The sequence below is a fragment of the Heliconius melpomene genome, chromosome 18, assembly GCF_056956725.1.
Source record: "Heliconius melpomene rosina isolate 202511_hmr_F chromosome 18, ASM5695672v1, whole genome shotgun sequence".
Taxonomy (NCBI): Eukaryota; Metazoa; Arthropoda; class Insecta; order Lepidoptera; family Nymphalidae; genus Heliconius; species Heliconius melpomene.
Window position 1 is genome coordinate 7,712,906 of NC_140406.1, and position 9,490 is coordinate 7,722,395.

A 9,490-nucleotide genomic window follows, 5' to 3' on the forward strand; every position below is an offset into this window, starting at 1 on the left:
CTAAACACGTTTGACGTAAACTTTAAACGAATGTCTTGACTCGAGTCTTATTATATTAAAAGTTGTTTTTCATTAGTTTGAAAGCTTTGGTAGCAAATAGACACCAAAATATCGCTGCAAATTAGTTTTCACTTAGAGATTAAAAGCTTTGGAATTAGCGAAGTTGGTCCCTGATCTTTAGATGTCTGGAGATGATTGTGTTAAGCATAACTATTTAAGTACTTGAGTACTATAAAATTAATCATTTAATAATCATAATGTTTGTAATTGGTAATAGTAATGTACATATTAATAGGTTATGATTTAAAGTGCTTGTAATTTTTTTTTTAGCTTCATAATGTATTTTTGTAGCAGGTTAGGCATAGGGAACCTAATGTTCATATAGTCCGTTTTTCACTTTCTGCTGCCTCACTGTGCTACGATTGACCCTTTTATTTTTATTTCTATTTTTATAAATATTAATTACTTCCGTATAACAATATCATTAGATATATAGAGTTTTTTTTTACTTTAAATTTTTCCATATTTTTATAAACCACTTTAAATTTAAAGTCGTAACAACGTAGGTACTGACTTGTCTGCAAGACGCCGTACACCAAAGTAAGGTAATGGAGTGACGCATAATACCGCAACGCTGACTGCACCACTGGGCTCGTTTAAAATAACTTATACATAAAATATAACATATTTATTATTTTTTTGGGTATGAAAGTCGGTTTCACACCTTACCATTTTTTTCATTATTGCATTAAAAAAATAAATAAGGCCAGTCGTGGTGCAGGGGTATAAGCGAGTAATGTAAACGCGACAGGTTGCGGGTTCGATTCCCACTCTAGAAAATGAATTTTTTATTATTTTCGATTCCTCGCGGTAACGGTTAAGCGGTTAACAACGAAGAGACTTTGAGAGAAATTGATGATACAAAATAAAGTTAGACATCACTATTATATTATCACTAAGTTGACTGTTCGTATATAATTAGAAGATGTTTTAAAATATCTTTTCATATATAACAAAGATATTTAAGGTTAATCGCTGTAGCACTTGTGACATGTTCTACGTAGGTGGATATTTAATTATTTCGTTTCGTTCCCGAAGAAATCGACACCGCGGCCAATTTACTTTATGAAGTGTCACAAAAATATTTCAGATGTTATCTAAATAAATATATTATGGATTTATTTCTTGAAAAACCTATTAAAACTAAGATAGAAGAGATAACGGAAATTAAATTTATTGTTTCGCTCAAAAACTAAATCTTAATAGTCGTAATCGTAAAAAAATAGCAGGTTTTACTGATTTTCAAGGTATATGAAGTAATTGTAGTGCAGTAGCACAATCTATGACCGTAAGAGCGAAGGTAGTGGGTTCGATTCACACCCGAGAAAATAAATTATTTTCATTTCATCGCTTTAATAAGGTTGAGTACGGTAACGCTACTAGGAGTAATTGGGCGAAATATGGGGTACGAGGTGTCTTTACCCTAGGTTCACTCTGGCTGACCTGCTATATGCATGATACAGTGTGCAGCTTTAAAAAATATGTATGTATAATTCTTAGTATATTATACATTTCATTTTTTATACATTATATTATTATACATTTCATTTTTTTCTTAATTATCGAAATTAGCATTGCTAATAAAATAATGCCGTCCATTTGATACCAAAAACAACATTAACATAATGACAGGAACTAGGGGATTCATTAATTATGTTGGGATTTTCTTTCGGCTTCTTTCCTTAAGTAGAAATTTGTGTGCAAATATTTTGTAAGTCTATACATTAGTTAATAAATGCAGCTAGCTCCTCGAAATGTGAACCTTCGTATTCTTATTCTTGTTCAGAGGAAATAAATTCCTCCAATTTTATTTTACTATTTTATTATATAACATTATACTATCGCACTTAAGAACCTTTAGTTTCTACTGTAGAATCTTTCTTTCTAGAAAGATTCTACAGTAGAGGCTTTAAGTTTTATGTCTTTTAAATGGTTTTTTTTTTCTTAAATCGGACCGAGGAAGTCCTGTTTTAAGATTTCGTTTTGTTTGCAAGTACAAATTCTGTTTTTTTGTATTAATTTACCTTTAAACTACTTTATAATTATAATTCGTATTCAATTAGTCTAAATTATTTTTCATAAGAAGTGAATATAAAGAATATGGATTCGCCTATAATGGACGGCAATGAACCTGTCACTTGACGCACCCTTACTATTCTTACAGCTTTTATACTCTCGAGAATGTTATGAAGGTTTTCATAAATCTATTATCCTTTAATTCTAAAAGGATCACCAATTATTATTTCAAATAAAAAAGTTAATAATAAAAATATTCTTTAGTGCTATTAAAAAAGAAATAAATCATAGAGATGAAACAACAATAGAGATAAGAGATTCGTAATGCTCATAATACAAAATCGACATAAAATCATTTTACAATTTCAATAAAATTTTCTGATAGACTTTACTAATTTTCTGACAAGCATGTGGTAAACGCAACGCAAACGCACGCAAGCATAAAATACTACCTACAAACAAAAGTTGAGGATTATTAGATCTGTTCTTAGTCTACGTTACAAAAACAATATCACTTTTCATTAAGCGTCCACCCCTCGTCCAGACTCTGTCGCACGATTCTATTACATTAGGAGACTATATAGTAAAATTGTTGTACATTTTTAAGAAATAATAAAATAAAAAGAATATACAGTTTTATTTATTTGTACGTTATCATTATATTTTATTACGTTTAATAAAATGCTTATTTGTCTTTTTATATAATAAGATATTTTATTTCTTTATGGGTGTACATTTTTAGACTTTACTTTGTATCCCGTATTCCCATATCAGAATAGGCAGAGGACTTATCACTAGTTTCTTTTACAAATACAAAAATGGATTCTGCATTCACTTAGTTTATAAAGAAAAAAAATCAACTAGCCAACACTATATTTTTTAGATCCCAACACGTCGAAAGCGTAGGAATTAATGACACCAATAAAACAAATGTGAGACATTCGTTTACACATCCCTGTGTTTATGTCCCATTTAAGACGACATACACTTTTACAGCGGCTCGTAAAACATCGCACTGCGATACAGATACAAAGCCAATTCAAACGTAATTTTAAATGGCTATCACTAATTGCGTTCCTATTTTCGTTACGGTTGTAAATTATTATATTTTTTCGGTTAATGGCCCTCCACCCTTAATACTCTTATAATACAAATTTCCTTAAAAACATTTAATTAATTTATACATATAATAAAATTGTGACTGATCGTTGCCTGTCCTTGCAAGATATATGGAATATTGGGTACATGGATCAATGTAATAGAACCCAAATCAACTGTGTGGCTCTTGTTTCAATATAACATTTATATTTCTATACAAATTTGAAGTCTAACTTAATTTTTCATATCTAAACTCCCTCCTTCCTCATATACTTAACATTTATTTATTTAAATAGTAGATGTCATAAATGTTTTAAATTTTGACATATTTCAAACACGAATATCTTAGCTTATTCTCATTATACAGAAAAAGTTGTACATATCAAAGAAATCTTTTCAACAAATAGGTTTAAAAAAAAAGAAATAAAGACCAAACGTGCCATAATGATTTATAGAGAACAATTAGTGCGATTTAAAAGAATCACGTAGCCATTAAAGTCATAAATATTTCGACGTAGTAGATACGACAAATTTCTTATTATAAAACTAGCGGCCTGCCAGCGGCTTCGCCCGCTTGAACTACATGATTATTTATTTAATAAATGTTTTTGTGAAGGTGATTAAATGGGGGTTTGTAATAGATCTACTCAGTGATGAGAAGTTTCTTTCAATCATAGCAAAGAAGTGAAAATATGAATAAATAAAAATTCCTTCCTTCGAATGTGAATCCACAACTACGTTACACGTTTGTACCACTATGTCTAAACGGCTTCAACCATCAACATCTCGACATATCATATTCGTTTCTAACAATATAAATAAGCATCTCTGGTATTGACATTATTTCAGATGTATCATATATATATTACAGTAAATATTGTTAATGTACGCTGTCACGAGCAGTGCTTAGACAATTTGCTCTCACAATCATTTTCTTTGCTTACAGATGTTGTTTGTTATGTGGACATACGTGAGACAGGGTAAGTTTTTATTTCATATAAAAATCTCTTTTCTTTCATAAAATATGTGTACTGTGCCTTTCATTTATATTATGTTATATTATATTTAGGTGCCATTTTTCTTGAGACAATATTCAACTAGCTCTACAATTATAACTACTTCTTGTTTTAAGAAGAATATTCATAAAAATGTATTTTGACGTTATATTATTTTATATTTTAGGGTTAAAATAAATAATAATATAATAACTCTAAGACGTATTAAAATCAGTTTGCGTTATTTGAAAATTTTAAATGTCGATGATTTTATACAAAGGAAATTTATTTCATAAGTGGATTAACCAATATGGCTTGGTTTAATAACAATATCAAATATTTGCTTTACTGTCCATAAATAAATTAAAAGTAAATATAGCCATATTAAACACAAGAATCCAGTTGGAAATTAAATAAAATGGACCGCAAACACTTGCTGTGACGTGTCGTTAACACTTACATACGCTTCCATAGGGAATATGTGAAGAGTACTGATTATATTGACGCAGTAATATAAATGTGTGGAGAGAACCTTTCATACGTTAGTTAGCGTAGCGTAGTAAAATGAACTTGTTTTATATTTTAAAAAATATTGTACGCTCTTTTTTATGAATTGTAGATTTAATTATGGTTAATTAATTATTTATAGATAAATAGATAATATTATATATTATTACGAAAAAGTATTAATATTGTAAATACCTTTGCATGTTTTCCTTTGCGTGTTTTTCTTTGCCGATCTTGCTATTTTCGGAAATTATTTTTACAGCGATAAGTTAAATTAATTTTTAACAAAAACAAAAACCGACTTCTAACAACGAACTAAAAAGTGAAAAATAATTATATAAAGATTTTATAATTTTGAAGTCGGTGTCAAACTAATGCTACAACACCTTTACTACAATATCTAATTACTAAGCCTGTTTGTTTTACTTGGCACCGACTTCAAAATTATAAAATCTTTATATAATTATTTTTCACTTTTTAGTTCGTTGTTAGAAGTCGGTTTTTGTTTTTGTTAAAAATTAATTTATTTTACGATTTTTAGTGATGGGTAGATCTTAAAATGATGCTTCTTGAACGAGTGGTGATGGTGGTGGTAGTGGTTGTCAACGAGTGGTTGTGATTGTTCTATGTAAAACTTCATTTAATTAGCTATTATTTTTGTGCAAAGTTACATTTTGGTATATTGACAAGAACAAACATAAAAAGTATTCGGGTGAATTCGGAATCTCCCTTTTTTGAAGTTGGTTGAAAATGAGAACATCCTCTTTTTTGAGATTGGTTGAAAAGAAATGCAACGATCAGGAATCTCACTTCTGACATCAATTTAACAAGTTTTTGCTTGTAACTATTACAGTATAATTAATTTTTGACCAAAAAAAACAAACTTTCTCAATTTTCTCCGGATTCCATAATCGAAACCTAACCAAACTTTCACCAAATTATCCTTGAAGTGTATCCTTTCAAATAAAAAAAGAATCATCAAAATCGGTTGGCGCGACATTGAGTTATTCGGCTATTAGTCGCGCACATGCATAATGCAAATTTAAGACTTATGTGATTTTCTCATGGATACCATTGTCAGACATGGACCAAAAAAAAATGGGACCATTCGAGAAGCTATACCTTTCAAATAAAAAAAAAATATCAAAATCGGTCCACCCATTTAAAAGTTATGAGGTAACAAACATAAACATAAAAAAAAAAAAAAAAAAAAATACAGTCGAATTGATAACCTCCTTTTCTTACAGAAGTCGGTTAAAAATTACAAATATAGATTAAAAATGAATATTTTAATTTAAATAATAATGATGTCGGCGTTATTCTTGAACGGACTACATATTCAGCTTTTAGGCACGACCTCGGGGATTCCTACCAGTCCACCATATTCGTGATATTTATATTTTGAATATTTACTTATATAGCCTATTGTTAGATTCCAATACAGTAGTGCAATAACCATTCTTATAATAAATGCAATTTTAAATAATTCTAAACTACAACAATTTGTATATTTGTTTCTGTATTCCAAGTAAGAGAGAAAGAACTGTATGAACTAAGTTTTAAAACATTCGAATCATTGCTTTAAGAAAAACTGAGGGATTGAGTCCCACCATTAATATCGATTGGAGCAACGCCACATTTTGTCTTTGGCAAATCAGAGAAATTAAAATAATTCATTCCGGCGAGCGTTTGCGTACCATAAGTTAGTTACTTCTAACCTTGATATACTGATATTTCGGTATTATCAGATGATTCTCGCTCCATTTTCGCACCTTCAATCTCGCGTGTTGCGGGATTGCAGATGCAGGATCCACAAGGTTTGTGGACTACTTCCACAAGAAGCATGCACAAGATCTTCCCGAACACTATCAGGAAATTAATATCTGACAAAATAATATACAAAAATCCTATTGACAGCATAATTATATCTGTTTAATAAAGTATTTATTGTAGTCCCCTTATTAAGAGTCTTATTGAAAGCCCCATGTTTCACCCCTCGAAATTATGAAAGTGTATATAAACATTTTCACGCCCTAACTCACCCTCCTGTCGTTACCTTTCGACCTATTATTATCAAATCAGTATGGATACCTGAAAGATAACAATTTTACTCCCCCCATAATGAGAAAATAGGCTCCAGTATCTAAATCATTGTTTTACGATACTATAATTTTGTGGAGGGGTGTGCTACAAATTTTTTTTGGAATTCAATTTCATGATTGCTACTTTATATTTCGTAGGGGCTCATAAAAGTTATTTGGTTTATTTTGACTTATTTATTAACATTGTGAGGATTGTTAAGGCCCTATTCTACACAGGCACTGTTTCTAAATGTACGTTTTGTTTTGAGATTCTATTCCCTCTCTCTAAAGTAAGAGCAGAGAAATGCGGCGTTGAATTCTGCCATTCGAAATAAGGTATTAATATCTTTAAGATATTTTTTTTTTAGCTTCTCGCTAGATCCTGCACTCTTTATGCCGCAAGTAGCAGAGTAGGCATCCATCTATCCAGATCCAGAAATGGAAATATTAAATATTTAATTTCCTCGTGTGGAAATCGAACCCACAACCTGTTGCGTTTATAGTGATACGCTTATGCTACTGCGCCAAATTTAACCTCAATCAAAAGGATTTTAAAATATAATTAAAATTATGTAATTCATATGATAATATTAAACAACAAATATCATGTATAACATTAATATTCTAAACTCACAAAGCTCATCTTATCGATATTCATAGATCTTACCTATTATATAAGCGCTGTAGGTTCCTTTGTATACCGACTTACACAATTTGAAAAGCTATTGACATGTAAATCAACGGTGGCTATTAAATTTGCATTCTAATTAAATACTACCGTTTTAGTGCCCTGGTGCTTATGAAATGGAATTTTTTACATCGATTTTAGTATGATTAAATATGGTCTCCCCTAAATTTGTTTGCATTAAGAATTTTTTTATGCTTTATATATTTTTTAAAATGAATTTTTAAATACCTAATCAGCTTTAAAACGTGACGTTGTGGATTTAAATCGTATTTGGGAGGAAAATGTAAAATAGTTTTGTTTTTGCCGCCTTCGTAGACAAAGCACAATATTGACGAAAGCTAGAAATTAAAATTTCTTAACTCGCATAGCTGCCACATTAAGAAATCCATTCCCGAAGTGCGTTTGACTAATATTTTACTTATAACAATTTTTTCTATTGTAAAAGCTTTGATGACAGTCCAACATTACTATTCAATATTATCGTCTTGTAAATTCTTACAGAATTATATGGTTTTATATCTAATTTATACATAAATACGACGAAACAAGAAAAGGAACATAGACTGACATCTCGTACACCAACAACAAAAGCTGGCGTCGTGAATAAATAACACAAATAAAATTCCTATAAATATTGAAAGGTATATTTCACACTTTACCGAAACCAGTAACTGAGATATATTATGACACTTTTGTATATCGACCGAGCTTTTTAGACGACGACGGTTTTACTGAATCTTTGTTTGGAAAAGATGAAAAACAATGCGGCAGTTTTTTTCTTTCTTTAAGTTTTTTAGCGTTCGCGTTGCGTTCGGATCGCAAAAAATTCTGGGTAGACAATGTATTAAGCTGAGATGACAAGGCTGTTTTGGCGCGCCCGTCGTTACTTTTTTCGGCCGCTATCAAGCGATTGTGCAGTCTTTTTTAGTGTAATGGCCGATTATTTAAAGCTATCTCAGAATAAAATCTTAGTATTATTTTGGTTAAAGAAAAAAAATATGAATAAAATAATTTCTGAAGTTTAATAAGTATAGCTTTTTCGATGCCATCGCGATGCATTAGGATATAGTCTATCAAACATTATGCTAAAATGAATTGCCACTTGGATATACATTAAAAAATATATAAATATTTTTTATTATAAAGACATAGCTTTGTTTTAAATATGCTGTATTAGTGAATCCATTTCTTCAATTACTAATATTGATGAGGTTATAAGTTTAAAATATGAAGACGTCATTATGGGGCGCGCGGCGGCCGGCCTCTTAAATTTGCATTTTTTTATAGTGCTGTATTCTACTAGCCAAGACCTTTCAATTAATACTCGATAGGGTATTTTACATTTTCAGTACATCTTGAACCAGTAGTTCCTGACATTAACCCCCATTTAACCGAACTAGAGGTTGTTCCCATTATAATATCAGTAAAGCCGTTCTAATTCAGAGAATAATTAATACCTATACAATATTAATATACTTATTTTTTGTTAAAATATAATTATTTTTAGTGCAAGTTTTTTTCTATAGCGATTTAATTTATATCCATATGCACATTCAGAAATGCATTGGCATATAAACGTAAGGTAAGAATATTCATAATCTATTACACTAATAGCGATGGTGTGTTAACGACAAGGGAAATAATTTAAACGGTCATATTTTTAAGCCACGTGAAGCCTTCAGTTATTGAAAACTTAAAGATTTGCTCAGAAAAAGTAATTTTGCTGCTATGTTAATAAAGTCTACTTTCGTTTGTCCTAAATATATATTTCTTGATATTTTGCCTCGTGTATACGACATTAATACTTCATCGGGAAAAGGTTAGCTGAGAGTATTCAGTACTCATACATCAACAGTTTTATTTAGCGTTTTACGTTTTAAAATTAAAATGTGTAACTTATATGCTAATAAATTCTTATATATATTGCATTTAATTTAAATATGAAAGAGAAGAGAATTTAATAGAAGTAAAAAATAGAATAAAAAAATCCCTTTTTGTTCAAAAACAGAGGTATTACGTCTAGTTTTTTAAACAATTGCTTTTGA

The 9,490-nt window shown here is 30.0% G+C and overlaps 1 long non-coding RNA gene across 1 annotated transcript in view; it reads left to right on the forward strand.

Annotated features, from left to right (window-relative positions):
• LOC146529407 (uncharacterized) overlaps positions 1-4,155 on the forward strand; it is a 73,848-nt gene extending 69,693 nt beyond the window's left edge. The window contains exon 3 of the long non-coding RNA XR_014878987.1: positions 4,121-4,155. This is a non-coding gene — a long non-coding RNA (uncharacterized LOC146529407). The remainder of the gene's footprint in view (positions 1-4,120) is intronic.
• The last annotated feature ends 5,335 nt before the right edge of the window (positions 4,156-9,490 follow it).